Raw genomic sequence first — 25,845 nt, 5'->3', positions numbered from 1 at the left:
TAGCTCCTTAGCCCTTCCACAGAATCCTTCTTTATGCAGTAAAAGGAGAATCCCTTTGTTTTTCTTGTGTGCTTACCTCCTTGCACAGTCTATATTTACTGTGTCTTGCCAGTTCTCTTGATTTCTGAGTGCTGGAGATAGAGGTCTGTAAAAAGAAAAAAAAAAAAAAAATACCTGAGTATCTGCACCCAGACTCCTGTGAAGAAACATCCTATTTCCTAGGCTTTATCATCAAGTGGAAGTGAAATGATGAAGAGAAGGAAATATTCAGATCTGGACTTTTTTTTTCTTCATGGAAAAAAAAAATCTAAAAGCATTTGAAAGAATCATCTCTCAGCTGGATTGCTACACCTCCAAAGCAAGATGTGCCAAAGGAAATGACAAGGCTGGATGGGTGAGAAATGCAGGATATTGAAGACAGAAGTTTGAGCAGGTTACTGAAAAACACTTACTCCTTACTAGCTTCTGTTGAAGCCCGGTACATATACAGTTTTTCCATTAGTCACACTAACACCACACCACTGGTTATGGGGTTGTTTCATTTGTCTTTTAGTAGAACTTTTTTTCTTTGTCTTAATGAAATTGCAAAAAGTTATGGAGTAAAACAAGGTTATGGAGTAAAGTCAGGAGCAGAACCTGGAAATCCTGCTTCCCAGTCCCTTACAGCATTCACTTCAAGACCTTGAAATGTAATCCTGAGGGTAACTTGCAGTCAAGAGAAGTTTGAAACTTCTACTTAATAGCTGCCTTTCCTGAGCATGATTAGAATGTAATCCTTAAAAACATTTTATACATGATAAATATAAATGTTCTAGGTCACAGATATGGATAAATTAATGTTCAATTTTCAGTATGGGAAAGCATGTTCATCTTTGGAACTGGTGACCATAAAAATTGAGATAAAAAATAGAGGATTAAATTAACAGACAGGATTAGGCATTTAGAGCACTTCATCATTGCCCTATGGAGTGCAAGTTGAACTACTAGTTTTAAACCGTATTTGCTGCAGGTGGATTTCTGTTTTTGGTTAGTTCCCAATTTACTACTGGTTCTGTGTCACTACATTGACAGATAACCTGCATGTAGATGTTTATATATTGAAGACTTTGAATATTTTTGGACTACTTTGGTTGTTAGATATTTTACTTTGCTGTTGGTTGTTAGCTCTGTTGCCTGAGTGATTAACAAGAGATTGAAGTGAAAAGTAAACTGTGAATTGCAGGTAAGAACTTGCAGATGAATCAAGAGATGAGTTTGAGAATTCATGAAGCAAAGAAAGAAAGAAACATTTTTATGGATACTGGAATACTTATAAATTGGTACCTTATAAGATCTGATGATACACAAAGTTGTGTATTTGCTGTTTAAAGAATGATCTCTCAACTCTCATGCCTGAAGCCTGGTATTACATATTGTTTAAAGTGAAGAGTTTTCCTATCTCATTCCTTCTGCCTTCTGTGCTTCTTAAAGAAACATTGCAGCAGCAGGTTCTTTGAATTAATTCAACATTGCTTTCCAGATTTAGGATTGTGTACAGCAGCATCCACGTTGCCAACCAGTACTTCTGTGTTTAACAAACATTTAAAGTGGTATTTTTTCTTAACCTCACTTAGCATTTGCCTGCAACTTGGAACTTAGTAATTAGGATCTATTTGTGAATCCATGTTTTATCGTTTTACTGTCCTGACCTAAAGCAGATAGGGACTTGGTGTCTCCAAAACAGATGCATAGTTTTAGTCAGTATTTCCGATATAGTTGTATTTCATCACTTCTAGTCAAACTTCCTAAAATATCTCCTTTGCTGTTACCCTATATTAACTAAAATGAATGACTGCATGCAGCTTGTACTCCTCAAATGTGTTTGAGGACATTTGCAATATTAACACTATTACGCTCATACTACAGGATATGACTTGCTACTGGAAAGACCACCCAGGAATAGGATGTATGTTACTCAGTGGTTGTTTTCACTGATCATAGATGATCCTTCTGTATTTAATGTTTAAAAGTCACAAAATTATAACTTATTCTTCTTTCTCTGAATTAGCTATCCTAAACATAAGTAGTGGTGTCTGGAGGGAAATAAGTGTATGCTAGTAAATGCACATGCGTACTTCTAAGGGGAGGAATTTAGCAGTGCTGGGTGGCTTGTTTGTACCACATGGCCTTAATCTAAAGTACCTCTGACTAATACCCTTTCTCTGTAGGAACAGTTCTGACAGACTATCCCTTGTCAGGGTTATGAATGTGTCCCAAGTGTGAAATGCAGAAATAAGTATTCTCCTTCAGGTACCTCATTGTGGTATTAACTAAACACATCTCAGTCTTGAGATTTCTGCTTATAATTCTGCATGGCATGTATTATGCAATTTTTCTTAAGGATGGAGGGAGAACCTAAGACACTATCAAGACGAGAATTGATAATTACATTTAATAGTGTTGCTGGGGTGAGGTGGTGGGCCTATGGGCTGCTGCAGGGAAAGTTAACATTCCAGCCAGACCCAGTATAGGAGAGAAGAGCTGCTCTGTTCTGAAAACGTTTTCTCCAGTTTATTGTTGAGGCATGTCAAATAACTGCAGTTTTGGAGAAATTGCCTCCCCTCTGTGATAGCTTTTCAGTGAATAAACAGGTTTTTATTCTCCAGAGCTGAGTACTTTATGCCAACCCTATATTCCCATAGGAATTCATATTCATCTTTTTTATTCTTCCCTTAGTGCTGGAGAGAGTGATTTTCTTGATTGTCACATTTGTGTGAATGAATTTGTTCTGAGTTAAGTTTCTTAAACTGGCCATGAATGCTATCAAGCTGGGTCCATTAATGACAAATTACACATTACTGTTGTCTTGTGAATTTGCCAGTTGCTAGTGACACATCAATCACTACCAGGTATGAGTACTATGCAATTTAATATTTTAGGGTTTGGCTAAGTGTCAGGACAAGGGTAGCATTGGCAACTTGAGGAGGAATGTAGTTGTGTGTACACAGTGGTACAGTAGGTAATGGTGCTTCCAGTATCTAATCTTTCGTGCATCTGTTTGGCATATTGAGAGACTATTGTTATGCAAATACAGCCTCTGATTATTCCATTAAAAGATTGTTCATTTGAAATGGAACAAAATTCATCCAAAAAGAGATTTGCAAAGCATTCTGCTTGTTACTTTGGGGAGGAAGAAGAGGGAAGAAACTGCAAACCTGGAAAACTGGCAAGCACTCTGAGATCTCAGTGGAAAGGGAAGTTGCTGATGTGACAGGGCAAAAGATGTCCATTTTTATACAGAACTGATATGGTACAGACAATAACATCTGATGCTGCTTGAGTGTGCCAGTGGAGGAGATGGTATGCCAAGGAAATGTAATGCTATCCCTCGTGGAATATTCAACAGCAGATGTGTACACATTCCTTGCAAAGATGAACTTTCTGAAGCTTGGCAGTTGGTACTAAGTAATCTCCTCTGCCTGTCAAGAAATTTTTTCTAGGTCTGGAAATCACTCTGTACCTATTTAGTACCTGTAGGAAGCAGTTTGGTATTCTCTCTTGACACAGATTGACTGAAGACAATTAAAATGAACTCGGTTAAAATGTCTGTGGTAAGTTGCAATATTTTAGAGAAACACTTTAAAAAAAAAAAAGTGCTTACCAGTAGGTATCCTTTTTCTATTTTTCTTCCTCTGTCCAGTGGCAATCTAAAGCAAAACTCATTTTACTAATTATTGAAAATTGGATGAAATATTGTAGAAACCTTATTAGTTTATATTCAATATGGGTTTTCAGTAGGGCATGGTCAACACTGCTTCTTTGTTAGTATGGAATAGCCTCCCTTAATTGGACTAGAGTTTGTCTTCACTGTACATGTGATTTGTCTTATCAGTATGATGGGGAAAGATGAAGGTGGTTCTCATTATTACAGTTAATGTGTTTCATATTGTTATTTTATTTAAATATTAAGTACTTCTAATGGTGGAATTTCACATTCTTTTAATTTCAAAGTTTAAACCTTGAGGACTTTTAAATAAACTTGACCAAAGACTTGCATTTTTTACTCAGTGGAAAGCAAATTTTTAACTAAAAACTTGTACAGAATGTCTTTTTTTTTAAAAAAAAAAAGGCAGACTTCTCCAGTTCCCTGTTCAACACACCTTTTGGAGTTCTTTGGTTTAGTGAAAACTCAACACATTCAAATTACGTAGTGCATTATAATGGGAAGACCAATATAGGCAGTTAAATATCACTTCCTCTAAATGAGTGTTTTCTAAGCCTGATATTCTGAGGGTTGAAGCCTTATATTATTTTAGAACTCAAGTTAACAAATTTAAATGTATATCTGAAGACTGTTCCATGCTATGGATCTATATGCCTTAATATACTAGCTCTATATAGATATAACAAACTATATAGGTGGGAAGTTCCCTGTAATTGGAACTCTAGTCCTTCCCATAAGCATCTCAAGCTCAAGGTCTTCGTGATAGCTTGGGGCAGAAATTCTCAGCTTCTATATATATGTTGTGGCAAAAATAAAATAAAGTACCTCTTTGTCTGAATATTCTACTTCATGGTGGCTCCTCCCGTACTGTAACAGGGTGGCACTCCTGTTTTTCTTCTATGTTGATTTTATACAAGTCTTCCAAATATGTTGCATTTCTCTTTAGGTGAATATAGATTTTGACAATATAATTGTTTTTGAACATCAGATTCATTTTTGCTACCTCTTTTCCTGCCTTTCTTCCTCCAAAAAAAAAAACCCACCTTCAGATTGTTCTGTTTTCCTGTTGCTGTAGATAAAGCCTTACTGTAGCCTTTGTTTCACTTTCCTTGCAGTATCTTAACCAAGTGTCCACTTGCTCAGCTAGTACAATTATCCTTGCCACTAGATTCTCTTCTGCCTGTTGCTGTGCATCTCAAGCAGTTGCATTGACATTATTGCATATTCATCTAGGTAAAATGCATTAGTTGACTCAGTCCCGGGGCACAATAACATCCCTGTCTCTGGACAGCAGAATTATCTACTAGGAGCAATCAAAGAACTGAGTACATTATCTCTTCCAGCTTGACTTTCCAGTCTTATGCATTGAGCACTTTTTATTCTGCACATCAGATATCCATAAGACAATTCACAAAACTGTTCCTCAGTGGCTTGGGGCTTCACCGATTAGCTGCCTTACCATAGAAGGCACTTCAGAGTCACACCTATTGCAGGTATGAAAAAGCTGTTTGGAACCAGTTGGAAAGAGAAAAGCATAAAGTTCACTAGCTGAAAAGCCTTTTTGTGTAGGAGCAGGGAATTCAGTCTGTGGAGAGCTCCAAAGCTCTCCTATGGTGTTCACTTTCAGAAATACCTTAACTTTAATACTACAGGGCACGGGTGTGGTATGTGTTTGATACAAAATGAGTGACTGTATTACCTGCTAAGTAGTTCAGCAAGAACTGTGTATTCCTGTCAAAATGGCTAGAAATAGAGAACTTCTGAGAAAGTTTGGAAAAAGTGGGGCTAAAGTCCTGTAAAATCCACTTTTCCAAGGATAAATAATGTCATTTTGTGTGTTCTGGTAGGATGAATGACCTTTGAGCACAAATTGTTAAATTTCAGAAGATTTTCACTCCATCTGTTAAGGAAAAAGGTTTCACTGGTCATCAGGGAGCAGCATTTGGGAAGGAATCTGGTCTCTGTTGTAGACCACTAGCCAAACATAAATGGCTAGGCCATGCCATTTAGCAAAAGCAAATACAAAAGATAAACAGTATATAGACTGGAAGACGTGAGGAATAAAGTGATCAGTACTAACAGAAACTCGCCAGAGGTTATGGTAGTTTTCAGAGATGCATAGAGATACATATACTGTGTGCTAAATACCTGTGACAATAGTTAAAAGCTCATGTCCCTGTATTTGTTTCTTTACACAATTACTTTCAATTGGGCTGAAGGAAACTGTGTTGTCCGTTTTCAACGTCTTGGTATGCATAGGTGTATATTGGCATTCTGCATTTTTTTATGCTTGATCAATAGGAAGATCGAGATTAGAAATAGTGCATTATGTGCAGTGATAAACAAAAGGGTTTGAAAACAGTGAGAAGTTGCATATGGTGGCTTTGTTACAGATTTTAAAGGTATTTCCTTAGATCTTTCACAACTCCTTTGTCACTGAGGAAAAAATGCAGAATAATTAAAACTGCTAGGAAAGTTATCTTTATTTTGATGTGTATTTGCTCAAAACTAAATCACAATGATAGGGCTATTTCACAGAAATATTTATTAAAGTTTCCAATGTCAATTTGTATAAAAACATCCAATATTGATAATTTTAATGTTAATTTTTCTTTAAAAGAAAAAAGTACATAAAAATGCTGCCTGCTGAAAATAGCAATTATAAAAGATCAATGACTTAAGATAAGTAATTTTAATAGAAATAAATTAGATGGGTGGAAACATCAGGGGAATTCTGACTCCATTACCCAAATGGTGCTCTCCTCTGTGCATTACTGCTGGGCAGTGGAGCATGGAGAAATGCTGACAGTCAGAGGCAAGTGAACTGTCTTTGAATGATGGCTGGCTGGGGCTTGCCACAGCTGGTCTAGGACTCCTAATGGCCCTGTGATGACAACCTCTGGAGAGAGCCAGGGACTGAGTGTGCCATGAGTGAACCTCATCTGACTGGAGGTGAGTCCCCCCTGCCATGTGGGATTGTGACACTCTGCCACTGCCCCAGCTGCACAGCACTTGTCACGGTGATCTACAGTGCTGTAAATCACCTGCTGCTTGGCTGAACTCCGTTTAAATCTATGCAGCAATGTTAAACTCTTTGGACGAAGGCTGTAGTGTCCAGGAAGCCACTACAGACTCCCTGAAGCAATGGGTTCCCGGGCAGACGTGCTCAGCAGGGGGAGCTGATGGCGATGCCTGAAGGGTTTCCTGTATGGAGACAACCAGCAGCCCTCGTGGGAGCAGTTGGTGAGGCTGGGGTGGAGCGGGGAGCCGCGGCAGTTCACGAACTGATGCAGCCCCCAGGGAGCACCAGCGGCCCGCAGCTAGGCGGGCAGGGCACGTAGAAGGGCGGGAGGTGGCCACTCCGTACCAGTAGTGACAAGGAGCAGGCTGGTACCGAAGCAAAGATGGTGCCCATGTGCTGGGCTGAGACCAAAAGGCAGATGGAGAGGCCACGTCCCTCCTATGGCAGATGCCTACAAGCAGGCAGAGCCCCTGAGGACTGAAAGCTTCCCAGGCCCCCAGTTGTGGGGAACTCCAGAATCTGGATGGCCCTCCAGGGTCCAAAGGCAGAATTTGGTGTTGTGGGTGCAAGTGTGCCCAGCTGGATGAGCTTTTTTGAGCAAGTTGCTGTCTTGTGAGGGGGAGCTCAACAGGCTGTGAAGCATTCAGGAATCTGAGCGAGAGGTTGGTGGGTGGTATCAAGCGCTGGCACAGGCTGAGCAACAGCCCTGCTTTCAGTCTTCTGAAGGGACTAGTAAGGGAGCCTCAACCCTGAATTCACACAATTGATGGACTTGCAAGATGGAAGCAAAAAGCCGAACACTCGTCTCTGCTCAGACCAGGAGGAGGAATCTCGAGGAATCTCCCCATTGCCCCTGGAAGGGCCCCTGTGCAATAGGTATGATACTCTGTGATACTTTGGGGCTCAAAAAGGGAGAGGATAATAACAATGGTAATGGTCAAACCCCAAGAAAGGGCTGCAGGACAAAGGTGGACCAGCAAACCACGTATATAAGAACCAGTGCCACAAAAAAAAAAGCATGAAGGGTGTTGGTAACTGGAGATTCCTCTCTGAGAGGCGAGGCACTGAAGTGCCCACTTGCTGCCTAGACAATCTTTCTGAGAGGTTTGCTGCTTGCCTGGGGCCTGTATTCATGATGTTACGAAGAGGCTACCAATCTTGATTAAAGCATGCAACTACCACCCATTCCTACTCTTTCATGTAGGGACAAAGGTTGCAACAAGGAAACTACTAAACATCAAAAGGGATTTTATTTCCATTGGAAAGATGTTGAAAGGATCAGGAGTTCAAGTAGTGTTCTCCTCAATCCTTCCAGTTGGATACTGGGACCCAAGGAGGAGGCAACATACAAATCAAGTGAATTATTGCCTGCATAGCTGGGGCCATGCTCAGGGTTTTGGGTTATATGATCTTTGGTGTTTTTCTGAGATACCAGGAATGTTGATGCCAGATGGGGCACACCTGATGAAGTGGGGCAAGAGTTGTCCTTGGCAGCAAGCTGGCAGGACTCATCAGTATGGCTTTAAACTAGACTCTGTGGGGGAAGTGGATGTACCTGTAAGAGACACAAAAGAACCAGTGGATGACAATACTCTAGAAAACAATGGGGAAACACCTGTTAAACATCTCATAGGAACTGGGAATGATTCCTCTATAAAGGTGATGCGGCCCATAGCCCAGCTGAAGTGCCTCTACATCAATGCACACAGCATGGGAAATAAGCAGGAGGAGTTGGAAGCCATGGTGCAATTAGAAAACTATCATCTCATTGCTGTCACAGAGACGTGGTGAGATGAATCACACAGCTGGATCGCTGGAATGGAGGACTACAAGCTTTACAGGAGAGAGAGGCAGGGAAGGAAGGGTGGAGGTGTTGCCCTCTATGTTAAGGAGCATATTGTAAAGAGTTGCTGCTGAGAAACAGCCACAAGGCTTTGGGTAAAAATTAAGCATGAGACCTATAAAGGGCACCTTGTGGTTGAGGTCTACTACAGTCTGCCTGAACAAAGGGAGTCCTTTTGAAGCCTGCTTGCTACAACTACAAGCATCATCGTCCTCATGGGCTCTCATCCTTCTGGTGGATTTCAACCAAGTGGATGTCTGCTAGGAAAGCTACATGGCAGGCAGTAAGCAATTCAGGAGACTCACAGTACACTGAGGACAAATTCCTCATCCAGATATTAAACAAACCAAACAGAGAAGAAGCGTTTCTGGACCTGGTGCTCACCAATGTGGATGATCTCATTAAAGAAAATAAGATTGGAGGCAGTCTGAGTTGCAGTGACCACACCCTGGTTGAGATTGTGATCTCAAGGGATGTGAGCCTGGCAAAGAGCAAAGTCAGGACCTTCAACTTCAGAAGAGCAAACTTCCAGTTGTTCAGAGAATTAGTGGATGAGATCCCATGGAACACTGTCTTTAGGGACAAAGGATCTGATCAGAGCTGGCAACTCTTTAAAGATATTTTTCTTAGAGAACAAGAGCTCTCCATCCCCATGTGCAATAAATGAAGCAGGGAAGGCAGGAAACAAGTATGGCTGAGCAATGACCTCCTGATCAAACTTAGGCAAAAGAAGGAACTGCATAGGCAGTGGAAACAGGGCCATGTGCCCTGGGAAGAGTACAGAAATGCTGTCTGGACATGCAGGGATAGGATCAGGGAAGCCAAGGCACAGACAGAGCTGAACTTGGTGAGGGATGCAAAAAATAAGAAGGGATTCTACAGGTACATTGGCCAAAAAAGAAAGACTAAGGAGAGTGTACCACCTCTGAAAAATGTAAATGGAGTACTGCTAACAACAGACATGGAGAAGGCTGAGGTATTTAACAACTTCTTTGCCTCAGTCTTCACTGGCAGTCAAGCTTCTCACATCTCTCGAGTCTCTGAACCTCTAGGTGGGGAACTGGGGGAGCAGAATCCCTCCCACTGTAAGTGAAGAGCAGGTTCGAGACCTCCTGTTGCAACTGAACAGCTACAGATCTATGGGGCCTAATGACATCTATCCCAGGGTCCTGAGGGAACTGGCTGATGAAGCTGCCACACCACTCTCCATCATATTTGAAAAGTTATGGCAGTCAGTTGAAGTCCCTGGTGACTGAAAAAAGGGAAACATCACTCCCGTTTTTAGAAAGGGTAGAAAGCAAGTCCCAGAGAACTACAGACCAGTGAGCCTCACCTCTGTGCCTGGCAAGATCATGGAACAGATTATCCTGGAAGTAATGTTAAGGCACATGCAATACTAGGAGGTGATTTGAGACAGCCAGCATGGCTTCACCAAGGGCAAATCATGCCTGACACATCTGGTGGCCTTCTGTGATGGAGTGACTGCATCAGTTGACAAGAGAAGACCGACTGATGTAATCTACATGGACTTCTGTAAGTCTTTTTGACATATTCCCACAAGACATCCTGATTTCTAAATTGGAAACATTTGAAGGGTGGACCATTTAGTGGATAAGGAATTGGCTTGATGGATGCACACAGAGAGTAGTGGTCAGTGGCTCTATGTCCAGGTGGAGGCTGGTGGTGAGTGGTGTCCTTCAGGGGTCTGTCTTGAGACCAGTGCTTTTCAATGTCTTCATCAGTGACATAGATGATGAGCACACCCTCAGCAAGTTTGCAGATGACACCAAGCTGAGTGGTGCAGTTGATACAACAGATGGAAGGGACGCCATCCAAAGGGATCTGGATAAGCTTGAGAAGTGGGCTCATGTGAACCTAATGAGGTTCAACAAGTCCAAGAGCAAGATGCTGCAGTCTGAAACATGAGTACAGGCTGGGAGAAGAACTCATTGAGAGAAGGATTTGGGGGTTCTGATGGATGAGAAGCTTGACGTGAGCGGGCAGTGCGTTTGCAGCCGAGAAAGCCAACTGCATCCTGGGCTGCATCAACAGAGGTGTGGTCAGCAGGTTGAGGGAGGTGAATTGTCTCCCTCTACTTTGCCCTCATGAGGCTCCACTTGGAGTGCTGCATCCAGGTTGGGGGCCCCCAGTGCAAGAAAGATGTGGACCTGTTAGAATGGGCCCAGAGAAGGACCACAAAGAGGATCAGAGGGCTGGAACACCTGTTCTATGAAGAAGGCTGAGAGAACTGGGGATGTTCAGCCTGGAGAAGAGAAGGCTTCATGGAGACCTCATTGTGGCCTTTCAATACTTAAAGTGTTCTTATAAAAATAAAAAGGATGGACTTCTTTACTCATGCAGATAATGATAGGACAAGAGGGAATGGTTTCTGAAAGAGAGGAGACTTAGATTGGATGTTAGGAAGAAATTCTTCTTGCAGAGGGTGGTTAGGCACTGGATTAGGTTGCCAGAGAGGTTATGGATGCCTCATCCCTTGAAGGTGTTCAAGGCCAGTCTGGATGGGGTCTTGACAAACCTGATCTAGTGGGTGGCATCCCTGCCTTATGCCAGGGTGGTTGGAATTAGATGATCTTTAAGGTCACACAGAATAACTATAGAGATTGTATAGTGCTGAAGAAAGCAATGTGAAGTAATCTGACAAGATCAGGATCTACCTTAAGAGGAAAACAAATATAGGAAAACAAAACAAAAGGTAAGAAACAGTCCAGGGTAACATCTGAAAAAACAATGGTGCATATCTGACCCACTCTTCCAAAAGTCTGGGTGTAAATGGGCATAAATGGATGGCTTGGTTAAAAGGTGCTCTGCCTAAGGAATAGCTTGTCTCTGAAAGGCTGTTTATTTTTATTAAACCGGAGCTCTAGCTAGAGAAAATCAAAACAAAAACTGACTACAAACCTTTTATACCATCAGAGCTGCAAAAACACTACTGTTAAGTGCCCATTCCTTTCTGTCAACAGACAAACCCTGGAAAACACTGCTACATGAGCAGTGCAGTGACCGTTGGCGGGTACATCTGTTGTATATTTACACTTCTTTCAGCAATAACTGCTTGAATGGTCCTGGTTCATGCTGTCAGACAAAGGCCACAGTAGCTTAAGAAAATTCTCTTCAAGAGGAAACAAATGTACATTTTAGTAGCTCTGAAATCACTTCTGTTCCCAGCAACGTTTGCATTAATCTCAGTTACACCACTCAAGGAAATGCAGAAAGCATGGGTGCAAACTAATCTAAATAGGTAGGATTTGGTCCCCAACCATCAATGCATTACATGTTTAAAGCAAGGTTCTGCTTTTTCTGTGATGGTGCTGTGACTACCTCAGTAGAATTTTGGTCAGTAATCAATCTGTTTACTGCTGCTGTTGTAAACAGGTATCCCAAGGAGCTACATAAAATTATTTTGGTATAAGTTATACCCATATTTTCAGGGTCTGTGCCTACCTTTATTGCAGCAAACAAGTTCTCGGCCTCTAGAGATAAGTGGCTGTGGCCTTCAATGTGTGGCTTTGCTGGATTATTTTAATGCCAGATTGATGAAAGTACCTGCCATAGATACACTTCTAAATTTTTTTGTCTGAAATTGTAACTACTACATTTTTAAGGTGTGCCTATTCTGACTGGTGTTTTCTGTAGAAGAGCAAAGTAGGCTGTTTCAGACAAGTTCTTACCCAGTGCCAAATAAGGGCACTGCATTTGTGCTCACCACTTACATAGGCATTTGCTTGCCTTGCTTGCTTTATTTCAAGCTATGTCACCAGAATGCTTTAATGCTTTCTCCAGCAATTCACCTTCCACTCAACATACTACTGGTGCTCCAGTAGGTGCATTACCTGATCAGATCAGTTTTCTAAGGGCTTTACACTGTATCTTTCTAATAATTTTAGGACCTAAAGCAGGAAATTTGAAAGGTCCCCTAAGTCTGTTCTGGTCATTCTTTATCTTTAGAAGCCTGAATGAATCTGGAATCTCTTGTGCTGATCAAAGACACTAAATACCCTTACTGTTAGTTGATGGTGAATCCTGAGCCCGCAAGGAAAATGGGACCTTCTTTCATCTTGCTGAAGAACTACTGCAGCATTAGTTCCTTGGAGACTGGATGCTTTGAGTGACACATGACTGACATCTGCACATTAAGTTAACAATGATATCTGAGCTGTGCTTTATGAAGTTACTGTTATCTCCCTTAGTTTTCAGGAACATTGCAGAAAGCTGAGTTAGATGCTGTGTAATGAGTCATGACAGTTGGCATTCTGTAATCCTTCATGTAGCACCATGGTAATAAATTGTACAGGGTGCTTTTTTTGTAGTGTTTTGATAATTCCCATTCTGGAGAAGACTAGAGCACGCAATGGAACAAAGTGAAAGAGGAAAAATTAACATAGAAAAATGTTTTGTAAATTCCTCCGTTTAGGTGCATGCTTATTTCTGCCTGACACTTCTGTGCTTGCTAATTCCTTCACCATTCGCACTGGGAGCCTCTAATGCAATCAGGGAAACATGGCCCTGGATGCTTACTTTTGCTTCTCCAGTACTAATTAGTTGCCTTCATAAACATGTTTGAGATTAGCAGCTACCCTTAACACAAAAAGACTAATGGCGGCATGGTTTGATAGTTCAAACCTTGGGGATCACCTGTTTTACCACTCTCCACAAGCTATTCCTTTCCTTCTTCTGACTAAGGCAAACTGGACTCAGGCCATAGGTTCAGCTGTTCTTGAAGTGTACAGACTATATTGCTTAGGAGCCTTGAACCTGGGGCCAGTCAAGAAATTGTGCTAACAAATTTCTCTCCAGTCTTCTGGCATAAGCTCCTCCAAATCAAGTTTTAAAACTAACATCCACCTTGGAGATGGTTAAAGTATCATTATAGTTCAAGTTGCCCTTTTGTTACCCGTATCTCTTCAACTGCTCACAAGTCTATACTTTGCCTTAACACAGCCATAAATTCACAAAGGTGTTATGTCTGAAAAATGTGATTGGGAGTGAGCTGGTCATTTACAGTTATGATCCACTTATTCCTAGTCTGATTCTCTTTTCCTCTCTCTGATCTGTATTTTAATGAAATCCTATAGATGTTATTTCAATTAGTCCCTCAACAGTTGTCTATCAGCCGGGCCTTCTGCCATTCCAAGCTCTGTATTGTACCTTAAAAGCAAAAGTTTTATTTTTTATTTTTTTAAGATGAGTAAGTAAAAATTTCTTCAGATAAAACTACAGTGGCAAATTGAGATCTGAGTATAAACCTGATGTGACTTTCAGTGTGACATTTCAGTACATAGCATCATTGTGCTTAGTAATAAGCATCAGCAGGGTAGGCTTGAAGTGTCTCTTCTAAATGGCACATATATTCGGGACATGTGGATCATCTTGAATACTTCTCATTATCAACTATTTTTTCCTGTTTCATCCTTACATTATTATATGCTTTGCTATAGAAAATAGCTTGCCACTTATATCTGCACAAGTGCTACGGAACTGGGATTAAGCTGAGAGACATCTGCATTGAGGCCAAAGAAAGTTGTTTTTGCTGTAGTGATGCTTCTTGGGGTGGAGAGGGGGAAGGGTAGGGGGGTATTTAAGGTCTCTTCTAGACTTTGAAAACAGTTGCAACCCCAGAACAGTTGCTAAAGGAAAAAGTTAGCACTTCACAATGGATTTGTGCCTCACGTTTAGGAAATGTATCACTGGTTTCTCAGTGGTATTTCTAAGAGTAAGGTATCATGTGGACAGGTGTCATGAAGGCTTTTTAAATACCTATGAATTAGAGTTAAGGTTAATAATCCATTAATATCTGCTGTTGTCAGAGCTCTTCAGATCTGAGCAGCAGTCTTCTTTGGATTTACTGCAAGCTGTTGCCATGAAAACAACCCTTGCAACGTCAGTCCCTGTTCCCAACCACTTTGCTAATGCAACCTGTAAAATCTCCTCTGCTACTGCTGTTGCCCCTGTTACACAGCTCTGATAGATCAACCCCACTATGATGGCTCTCCTGTCATTGCAAAGCTCTCCTTTCCAAAAACAAAAATACTGTTGTTTGGTTAGTTTTTATTGAACACTGTTTGGGTTTTCAGCTTGAGCTGCTGAGTTCACAATTCCCAAAGGATATCTGTAGTAGCTAGCTGTTGTTTTTGCCATACCTAGGACTAGTTTTCTTATAGAATCCCATATTCAAATTCTGGGGCATGCAGCTTTTGTGGGAATTGGAGCATTTTTCTGGAAAAAGAAATCAAGGTGTTGCTTCTTTGACTGTCCTGAGTGGCCTACAAGACTCTAGGGATCATATTTTTCTTTCCTTTTGACTGTATCCTTGTAGAAGCGGCAGTAAAATAAGAAAACAGCTTTACAGTAAAGATGTTATGTGCAGCAGGGTTGTTTATCCATCAGAAACTTGCAGATTTACAACATTTAGTGTAGACGTATTTGACCAAACCCAAGTATTACCCAATCTTCTTGGGAAAAAAAAAATCTCTGATTGCATTCTCTCTGATAGCAGATGCAATTCAATACAAGCCTGACAAATTATCCCAAGTCAGATATTGCAATAAGGAGTGAATAGAGAAAATTAAGATATTGCTGAAACAAGCTTTTGTATGCTAATGTGAAGCTCACAACACAATAGATGCTTGGCCCAACAGACCCAACACCAGCAGTTCATTATTTTGATTCTACTGTTACATTTTCACAAGATTACAGTTTCACAAGATGTTTCTGTGCATGTGTTTGTGTAAAATAAGGGAAAGCAATGATTTTGAATGCTACAGAAATACAGGTCAGCCAAGTTTGAATTTTAGTAACCTTAGGATGACTCTACATATTTTTTAATAGCTTTTGATTTTATAGAATGGAAACTTTTCGAAAAAATCCAACCATCTCAGGAGTATCGTCTCTTTTTGGGGGGGAGGGGAGAAGGGAGGAAAAAAAAAAAACGAATCATGAAGTTAATACAAATGACAATAGAATCAGGATGTTAATTTTAAAGGTCTGCATTTAAGGAATTAGGGATCAGACCAAAATTAATGACTATGTCATGGGAGCATATGGTATTTCTGCTCAAGGTGTTAAAGTTGTCAGTGACAAAAAATTCAAAAGGCCTGAGAGGTTCTTCTCGAAAGAAATGCTTTGATTACACACAAATCTGTACTGTTAACCTAAAGTGTAGTATTTGATGGGGGTTGAATGTTAAAAAGCTGATAAATAAAAGAATAAGATAAATGCTTTTGTTCTCCTTGTAATAAAATTTGGAAGAAATAAGTTTCCTCTCCTAGTTTCCCTGTAGATTTTTGTCATATGTAGCTTCATGTATTTAAGTCTCAATGTCTTTTGCATGAGGCAGGTCTGAGCAGCGTGAGCAAATCACATTAATGTATGGATATGTGGCAGATTACTGAAGACATACTCCTAGACTGTTCCCATACTTTTTTGCATACTGCGTATGCATGCATCATAGCAGGCAAACAACTTTAGAAGGGTACTGTAGAAGGGCATTGATATTAGGATAACAGCTATTGATTACTTTTGTGAGTTTCTCATCCTTTACTCTTATCTACCCTTCACTGCACATCTGCCAGTACACCCCTCTTACTTAACTTGATGGATAAGTTGCAGATAAACGTGCACAGATGCAGAACGTGCCAAACAGATCAACACTAAGTATAACTGTTACTGTCTCTGGAGGGTCAATAGCAGCTGAGCAGCAATGTTTGATGAAAAGGGAGTCATTCTCCTGCTTGTGTAAATCCCCTCTGTGTTGTGGGTGAATTGCTAACATATTACAATGTATGAGAATTTTGATCAGATTTGATGGGGTCAGATTTCACCATGTCAAAGATTGCAATTGTTTAGGAAATACAATACTATTGAAGGGGTTCTGAATGGCCTTTAAAGTTTCATAATAAGAAAATGAGAGAACTTAAAACAACAGGATGAACAGAGTCATAACCAAGATGAATATTTTGCTGCTTTCTTCCTTTTCTTATTCCCTTAGAACAGTTATTTTGCATCTCAGAACACAGCTTATTACACCAAATGATTGCTTAGTGATTTTCTGCAATGTGGCCCATACTTGTATTTGTTGGAGACCGTTCTAAAATACATCACAAAAGGCTGCTGCAGTCAATTGCACCTATAATGTGTATTTTAAAAGTTAATTATAAGTGCCCTTTATTCACCTGATAAATCATAGAAGGAAATGTTCTTGTCAAGCAGGTAATTAAAACCTCCTAATTGTAAATACTGTGGAGATGCAGAAGTGCTCAACATTACTCTGTACTATATGTTACTAGAAAATCCCACCGGCTAAAACCATTTTGTGAGATGGCATAGGGAAACGTGTTTGATTTTGCTTCTATGCAGTTTGTGGTATAAATTGTTTGACTCTGGACAGGTAAAACTATAGGGAATTGAGAAAAATGTTAAGCAGTGCAAAAAGGGAGGGACATACAATGGAATGAAAAGGAGCTATTGTTTAGCACATAAAGATAATACTAAACATTAAGTTATTACTGAAGTCATCCAAGTAACTCACCTTGTATGGGAGACCATAAAACAGCATAGCTTTTCTTGTCTGTTTTTAATTTATTTTATTTTTATAGTTACTGAGAAGCTATATAGAGAACAGTATTTTATTTTGTTTTTAAAGTACACATTTCTGTATAAGTTAATGTTACAGTAAAGATCTAATCATCATTTCAGCCTCTACTACTTGCTTTGCAAACTAGAGCTTGGAAATGGTGCTTGTTTTGTTCTGCAGGCTGTTTGTGTGGTTCAGTATAAAAAGGCAAATACTCCCTTGTGTCAAATGGGTTTTTACGACTTTTAAGAAATTAGCTCTGTCAAAGCAATGCCTGGGAATCTAGTGCCTATAGTTTGAAAACACTAAAATGATCAATGAATACAAATACGGTTGGATTGGGAAACTGGTCAGTTTGTGGAAAAGCATTTGGGGACTCACCTTATGAGGGGTTTTTGATTGCATATAGAGATTTGTTTCCTGACTTTAATGCAACAAAGCTTCTGTTTCTCTATTAAGAAAGTTGGCAAGAACTGTGGCTGAATCATATAATAGAAACAAGTATAAAATAATGTGTTGGTAAATTATTGATTTTCATAAAACTGAAGAGATTTCTGAGTTTTGATCTACATCTCCTGCCTAAAGACACTTGCATTGAAATCAGCCCTATAAGACAGAAATGGAGTATATTGGGCTTATGTGGTAAGGCTTTTGTAGCGGGGGGGCTGCAGGAGTGGTCTCTGAGAAGAGCTCAGAAGCTGCCCCATCTTAGGTAAGAGCCAGCTCCAAAAAGGACCTGCTGCTGCCCAGAGCTGAGCCAGTGAATGACAGTGGTTGTGCCTCTGGGAGAGCAGATTTAAGAAAGGGAAAAGAAGACTGCTGCACAACAGCAACTGGGAGTGCAACGAGTGAGAAGCAGTCCTACAGACCCCAGGGTCAGTGCAGGAGGTGCTCCAGGCAGGCAGCAGCAGTTCCCCCGTGGCCTGTGGAGAGGCCCCTGGTGGAGCAGGCTGTCCCCCTGCAGCCCATGGGTCCCACATGGAGCAGATCTCCACGCTGCAGCCTGTAAAGGAGTCCCTGGTGGAGCAGGTGGATGTGGCCTGGAGGAGGCTATGGCCCATGGAGTGCCCCCACAGGAGCAGGCCCCGGGCCGGAGCTGCAGCCCGTGGAGAGGAGCCCACGCAGGAGCAGGGGGTCTGGGGGGAGCTGCCGCCCACCTGTGGGGGACCCGTGCTGGAGCAGTTTGCTCCTGGGGGATGGACCCCATGGTACGGAGCTGTGTGGGAGCAGTTCTTGAAGAGCTCCTGCCTGTGGGCAGCCCCTGCAGGCTCAGTTTGGGAAGGACGGCATCCCGTGGGAGGGACCCCATGTGGAGCAGGGGCAGAGAGGGACTGTGAAGGAGCAGAAGGGTCAAAGTATCGGGGACTGATGGCAGCCTATGTTCCCCTGCACCATGTGGGGGAAGACATAGGACAGGAGGGATGGGGGGAAGGAGGTTTTAGTTTCCTTTTGGTTTCTAACTGCTCTGGTCTCTTAGCGATATGCAATAAATATTTATTTCCCTGCGCTGAGTCTGTTTTGGCCATGACAATAATTAATGAATGATCTCCCTGTCTTTATCTCAGCCTTTGAGCCCTTTTTCATCATAATTTTTCCTTGGGGAGGGGGAATGGTGTGGTAGAGTATAACTGCCCATAAGGATGAAACCACCACATCAAGGTCTTAGTTAATTCATCTCTTTTTATGGACAGAAATTTGACATGATATTTAAAAGTGCAAAGGGAAATAGGGTACCAAATCTCATTCACTTCCTATGGGAAACAGTTGCCTAATCACCATTTATGCCTTTAAAATGTCTTAAAATAAAACTTAAATATAACTTGCTGTAGCTCAGTGTTTGGGATGTGACTTCTCTGAAGAAAAGCGCTGTGAGAAATTATTTGATTGAGGTAGATGCATGGGTAAATTCCTCTCAGTTTTGGGGGTACTATAAATTTGCATGTATTGTGCTCTACCAAGGAAGAATTTAAATGGCAAAGAGCACATTCAAATTATTTTCTTTTTATATGTAAATGTACCGGACCCTTTGTGAACTTCAAGATGTTTTTCTCCAGCAGCTCTTGTTGCTAACGGGCACAGCCTGTTCATGTAGCTGAATAAATCCTAGTCTCTCACCATGTGAGGCACTACTAGGTACTTGTGCCTTCACTCTCACAGCTGTTCATCATCCTTGACAAAACAGGTATGGATGGGAATGGAGAATCCATGTTGCTATCTTACAGTTTTTTTGCTCACTTACCTCCTGGTGGTTCATGTAATCAGATGTCTATGCTGGCCCTTGCAGCAGTAGCCCCCAAACTCATGTGCGCTGTTTTCACTCTGCAGTTGCTGCAGTGTGGCTTTATTTTCCACAGAAAGAGGTTTGCAAAGGCACAAAAGACTAGCTAGGGAAATACTAAGCCTGTCTCATATACCAAAGATGTAACTTACTACCCTAATAAATCTGCCATGACTGATTAGACCCCAATAAGGTTGAAGTCTGATAGAAACAAGCTGAGAGGTCCACCCCTCCTAATTTTACATTTTTTATTTTTTTTTTTTTAGATTCTCTGACTCTCCCTTCTTGCCAGTAGGAGCAAGCAAGTATTGCTGACTTTGAGCATCAAACACAAACCTCCTGCTTGCTACCTTGTTCTAAAAAGAAACTTGAGATAATAAAGAGGGCTAAAGACAGAGCCCAGAAAAATAACAAAGTGCCATTTCTGCTATTAAGGAGTTGAAAGCATAAATATGCCTGGTATTGTACAGACATGAACCCTATTAAGCACAAGGTTGTGATTCTCTTATTATTCAGGATAAAAAGTGCTTTATTCCATGAGTAATTTAATGGAAGTAAATGGGGGGTAAGATTAATGTAAGACTATCACACAAAAAGTAAGGCCTACAGATATATCTGCTTAAGATTCTTTTCTGTTCAGGGTTTGCTTTTTAGTAATGCCCTATTCGGGAATGTGATAACTGAACTATTAGTGGCCATATATAGTTTATCATTTGAAATTGTTCCATTATCTGAGAACTGGGTAGGTAATGTTATCATTTTTTAAAAGGTTTTATGGGGCTGATCTAGATAGATGGTTATTTGCCTCTTTTACAGGTCATAATGGCTATTCTAGCAGTACATATGTGGATGAATATGATATATTGGGAAAAAATGCCATATATTTGTGTGTGGAGGCCATGTTTTATGGTTGTATTTTTGAATACTCAAGAGGAGTCAACAAACATAGGGGTGATCTGGTCAGCCATGCAGGTTATGCAGGCTTAATAATGATCAGGTTTTACAAATAAGAGAGGTTTCCAATGTCTTCCATTAGGATCTGTGCTGGGACCAGGGCTGCTCAACAAATCCATAAACTGTCTCCACAGAAGTAGATAGTAATGTGATACACTCTGCTGATGTTACAGATATTGTTCAGATTTTTTAAAATCAAGATGTATGAATGGAGCTGTAGAAGGATAGATTGATATTGGATAAGTAGGTGAGAAATCATCAAGCTAAGTTCAGTGACAGTTGAAAATGAAAATGTGGATGAGCAGACTGAGGTAGGTAAGTCCATCTATACAAAATTAGGAAAAAATATAACAATTTTTGCAGATTTAAGGAGATAGGAATGACTGGGAAGGAAACAGAACCAAACAGAATGTACTATTATTCTGTGCTGTATACCTGTGACATTCCTACATTTTGAATACCATACAGCATTATTCAGTTTGGAAAAAGATGCTCTACATTGCAAAAGAAATGACTGGGATATACATTCACAGAATCATAAATGAAAGGGAAAATATGAAAAAATAGAGTAAGTGTTCCATATTCACAATGGATAAAGCGTGAGAAAACTGAGAAATATGCAAGGTAGCAGGTTTAACACAAGTTTTCAATGTTATGTGAGCACAGACCTAGAATGTCATGTTTCAAGAAATGTAAGCATCTTTTGGTACAGTAGTTGTACTCAAGACTGTTCTGAACTTTTGTACAGAATGTGGATATTAATTAGGACAAAAACTGTTCATTTGGATAATATACTCCATAATAACTATGGATTTCCATTTGAAACATTTGGTGGGAACTATAGGACAAAGAAATAGTGGGAGATTGTTACATGGCTGATGGGTAATGCACACTGAATTGATATGCAGGCACTCAGAATGTATCAGAAGTCTCATGGTATTTATTTCACTGCCCATCATTTATTAATTTGTTTTTCACAGAATCACAGAATTTCTAGGTTGGAAGAGACCTCAAGATCATCGAGTCCAACCTCTAACCTAACACTAACAGTCCCCACTAAACCACATCCCTAAGCTCTACATCTAAACGTCTTTTAAAGACTTCCATGGATGGTGACTCCACCACTTTCCTGGGCAGCCTGTTCCAATGCCTAACAACCCTTTCGGTAAAGAAGTTCTTCCTAACATCCAACCTAAAACTCCCTTGGCGCAACTTTAGCCCATTCCCCCTCATCCTGTCACCAGGCACCTGGGAGAACAGACCAACCCCCACCTCACTACAGCCTCCTTTAAGGTATCTGTAGAGAGCAATAAGGTCACCCCTGAGCCTCCTTTTCTCCAGGCTGAACAATCCCAGCTCCCTCAGCCGCTCCTCGTAGGACTTGTTCTCTGAAAACTTTCTTTTATTATAATGTGCTTAAAGAGCAATACCTTGAGGAAGGTATCTCAATGCAATCTTCTTTGTCTCTTCTGTAACTTTACTTTCCAATGTGGGAAGTACTTTTTACTGTCAGGAAGCTGACCCTATCTGGTGATTCCAGTTTTTAGACAAAGACACCAGACTCCTTCTGAGGTGCAATAGACTTACATTCCCTGTCAGGTCTGAATTCATCTTTTTTTTTTTTTTTTTTTTTTTTTTTTTCCATAACAGTCAGAGAAAAGCAGCAGCTCATTTCCTTATTTATGTAGTTGCCTGTTTCAGCACCTCTTTAGGAGCTGTTAGATGGAAAGGCAATTTGGTCTCTTTCTTCCTTGTCTCTGTATCTAAGGCCAAAGGGAAAACCTATTCAGGCAGAACAGCTATCAGCAGAACAATGACTGAGTTTTTAAGAGCACATTCCAAACCCTGAAGAGTTTAGTATAATTCTGTATTTCATTAGTACTTTTCATCAAAATGAGCTTAAAACTTTCTTTGGTTTGAAAGGATCGTTACAGATTTACACCTGCTGAGATTCTGCTCCTGTGTATATTATCTTCACAAATACTCTTCTGTATGCTGAACTTGTTGGAAGGAAAGAGAAGGCAGCATGGAAGAGATGCACACTACAGCTGTTCCTACAAAAAAAAAAAAAAAAGGCCTTACAGATTAAGGGGCTTCACTTCTTTTACATCTTTAATTTGTTAACTTTTAGCTACGTTGGATTTGCCTGAAGAAAGGTTTCAACCAGCAGGACAAAGCAGATGAATGTCATAGCTCATACAGTCTCGTTTGGCACCTCCATCATCATAAATACATTTATAGACCCCATAACTGTGAAGTACTGTGTTTTTATTTTTCCTTTGTTCCCTGTTCCATTTCTTGCCTCTTTGCTGCAAGTGCACAGAAGGCCCAAAGCATAAAAACACCCTGACCAGTATGAGCACAAAATACACTGTAAGGGCACAGTATAAACTTGTATAAATAGAAAAATCTTTCAGGTCATAAAGCATTGCTAGCATATGGCAGGTCAGAAGATGATTCCATTCAACTTCTGTCACGAGGTATCTCAATGTTAATAAACTGTTTCATATCTTTATGTAGTTATTTTTGTACTTCTGTAACAACTAGTCTGCAGAAACACTGGAATGAAAGGTATCCATGCCTTCCCACATGAACGTGAGCAGGTTTTCATTGGTTTGGGCAATCGAATCCCCACTGTGAACCAGTCCTGCAGCCCAGGACCTGGATTTTGCCCAAGAACAGTGAAAAGTGGAACCAGTGATGGACTTCAGAACCAAAAATTTGAACACTGCAGCAAGTAATAACATGTGCCCTGTAGGAGACCTGATCACTGTGGAAGGAGCAAATCTGAGTTTGGTCCAGAATGGCTGCTGTATGGAAGAATGTCCTGGTCAGCTCAGCTGATGAGAGAGGTCCTCCTGTTCTCCTGTGCTGCCCTGGAAGTGAGTTACTTCTGTCCATTTGAGATCTGCAGCTCTGAATCTTTTCCAAGTGAAAAGCCTGGAAAAGTTATTTTCAGTTATTTTCGCTAAAATCACAACCGTCAGATGAGGAGCCATTGTCTACCTTTCTAATATATTATTGTTTCTTGGTGAGGTTGTTTGCCTGTGAGGTAGGAGAGAACGTCTCACTTTTCTGTTTAGCTTCAGATAGTTCTAGTATACATTTACCTTTCCTGCATCTGTTAACCATGGACCTTGTTTCTGTAGAAAATCACTCTGTCTTGCACACTGTGCTCCATTGGCTATGACCATGTATAGAGTCTAATAATTGTAAATTAGCAGGCAGTAGGGGAAGTTTGGGTTCTGGTCCAGTCCCTGCTCCCAAGACTGCCTAATTATTTTATGTTGACTTTTCATTAGATGAAATCTAGAAACTATTCTCTATGCAAGGCTTAGAACAGAGTCGGTAATTGTAGATGAATCTTTATTACAGATAAGGCTTTAAGAAAAGTAAAGTGTTCATCTAGCAAAGTTGGCATCATTAACCTCTTCTGCTCTTGGGGGGTCAAGAGGGTAAGAAGCTGAATCTCAGTGTAGAACAGTTTCTGAAGTGGTACTTTTGCAGCCAAGTAAAATTACTTTTAGGTATTATGGGTTGGATGAAACCTCTCTGAAAGTTACCGTACGTTCCAGTAAATAAGCAGCCTCCTTCATGAAACTCAAAATCAGAAGCAGTTGTGCTGTACACAGAAAATAATCAGATTTACTTTGTGGTATGTAATCTTAGATAGCTATATTCAAAATACTGAACCACTACAATATTGAATTTCAAGTTTGCAAGTGGTGACATGATGGAACGAATAGGCAATGAATTACAATTTATCATCTGTACACTATTTGTCTGGAAACTGTGCTCCTGTCCCATGGTAGATGTTGTTTGATTTGGAGGTGGAAATGTACTGGTGGTCAAACTGAGGGATATTTCAATTACATTTGCAGTAGAAGTGCTTGTCGTTGATTGTGGTGATGAGTTTATCTGTTCAAATGTTGTTAAATTATGTTAACCTCTTCAGAACCTGATTTCCTCCCTACAGATTCTTTCAGAATCCTTTCCAAAGTCTGAGCTGAAGGAGGACTTTATGTTATATATACGTAGTTTTGAATATACAGAATTAGATATATCAGTATGAAAATAAGTTCACCTTCAGGCAAAAAAAAAAAAAAAAGTAAAGAATCCAACTTCACAGTTCTTGCAACCAGTGATAAGCAATTTGTTACACTACTAGGCCCTGCATTATTTTATGCCTATATGATGATTATCAGTTTTTCTTTCTGGTTAAGAGCCTATAATTTTGTTCCTCTCCTTTCTTGCAGGTGAGAGTTCAAAAGTAGCAGGTTTTTTCCTGGTTTATATTGCAGACTTTGGACACAGCCGAAATCTTTCTCTGCCTCCATTCTCAGTCTTGTGTTTGTAGGTCTTACTTTTCCTTTTTGGTGTAGCTATTTAGATTGCACCCTCTTGAAACAGCAACACTGTCATCATATTATTTTCAGCGCTTGGAACAGTGCATCGGCATAACTAGAGCCTTGAATTACGGAATTAAATATTGGTACATTCATAGTTATATGTATTATTTATTTATTTATTTTATATTAAAATAAAATGATACAAAGGATAGGAACCATCTTTGGCAAGTTCTGGTTCCAACCAAAGTAAAGCTAACTGCTTACAGGTTTGTTTTCCCTTCTGAATGCATGTATTTATCTTTAGAAATCACACAGCAGGAGTGAAGCTGCACATTCATTTGACCTTAACTGTAAGAGCTAAGCCTTCTTCATGTTGACATGTGTAAGAACCTGAATCTGTCATTCCTTTGAAAGAAAAACTTTCTAGTCTTTGAGCTGTTCTTTTAACAAAAGCTTCAGACCATTGTTCCTCATGAATATTAATCACACATGAAAAAATCAAGTCACAGCTCTGGTGACAGCATTTGCTTTCTGAGTCTTCTGGCATGCCTTGCCAAATGTTATTTTTGGTAGAACCTCTGAACTATTTTGCTGCTAATGGCCTGAATTAGAGATGTGTTCATCCGGTACAGTACAATGGTGTTCTTAACATGTGATTACATAAAAAGCAGTCAATAAATTACTTAGGTTTTACTTTAAATAGAAAAATGTCTCTGCCTTTTAGTTTCGTTTAGCTTGGAATTGACCTGTATGGCAGTTCGTTACCTTAGGAAAGCGTCTGTGGTGTTCCTTAAGTGCAGTACTGTTAGGTGAAGGCTAAGTGGAAGAAGAGCACTTCTGTCATCACCTCTGATGTGTGCACTATCCTCAGCCCCAGTGTCAGTACCTGGGAATTTAGGCATCCTCAGGAAGTTCAGGTTTTGTCCAAAGTGTGGCTCCAGGCTCTGTCCTAGAGCTCATCCTTTGGAGAAAAAAATATCCTGCTCTTCACAGCTCCACTTGACCCCGGGCTGTGAAGCACTTTCAACAGCACAGAGAAGTCCTTATGGCAACCTGTATTTCAGATTCATTTGCTGCAGTCCTTATTTGATTAGCATTTTGAGACT

The 25,845-nt window shown here is 40.4% G+C and overlaps 1 protein-coding gene across 11 annotated transcripts in view; it reads left to right on the top strand.

The window, feature by feature from the left end:
- Window positions 1–25,845, top strand: part of LRFN2 (leucine rich repeat and fibronectin type III domain containing 2) — a 226,201-nt gene that overhangs the window by 15,847 nt on the left and 184,509 nt on the right. Inside the window, exon 3 of one of the 11 annotated variants that reach the window (XR_011094733.1) lies at window positions 22,314–24,851. The exons of 6 other annotated variants lie outside the window; for them this stretch is intronic. The gene's annotated coding sequence lies outside the window, so the exon portion shown is untranslated. Of the gene's footprint in view, window positions 1–222; window positions 4,036–12,473; window positions 13,729–19,702; window positions 19,840–22,313; window positions 24,852–25,845 lie in introns of those variants that run through there. 4 more of the 11 variants (XR_011094735.1, XR_011094729.1, XR_011094731.1 and 1 more) reach the window with 4 other exon arrangements.

This window comes from Anas acuta, chromosome 3 (genome assembly GCF_963932015.1).
Source record: "Anas acuta chromosome 3, bAnaAcu1.1, whole genome shotgun sequence".
In the NCBI taxonomy this organism is placed as follows: domain Eukaryota; kingdom Metazoa; phylum Chordata; class Aves; order Anseriformes; family Anatidae; genus Anas; species Anas acuta.
The sequence above is the reverse complement of the archived record's forward strand: the minus strand, read 5'-3'. Positions and strand labels throughout refer to the sequence as shown.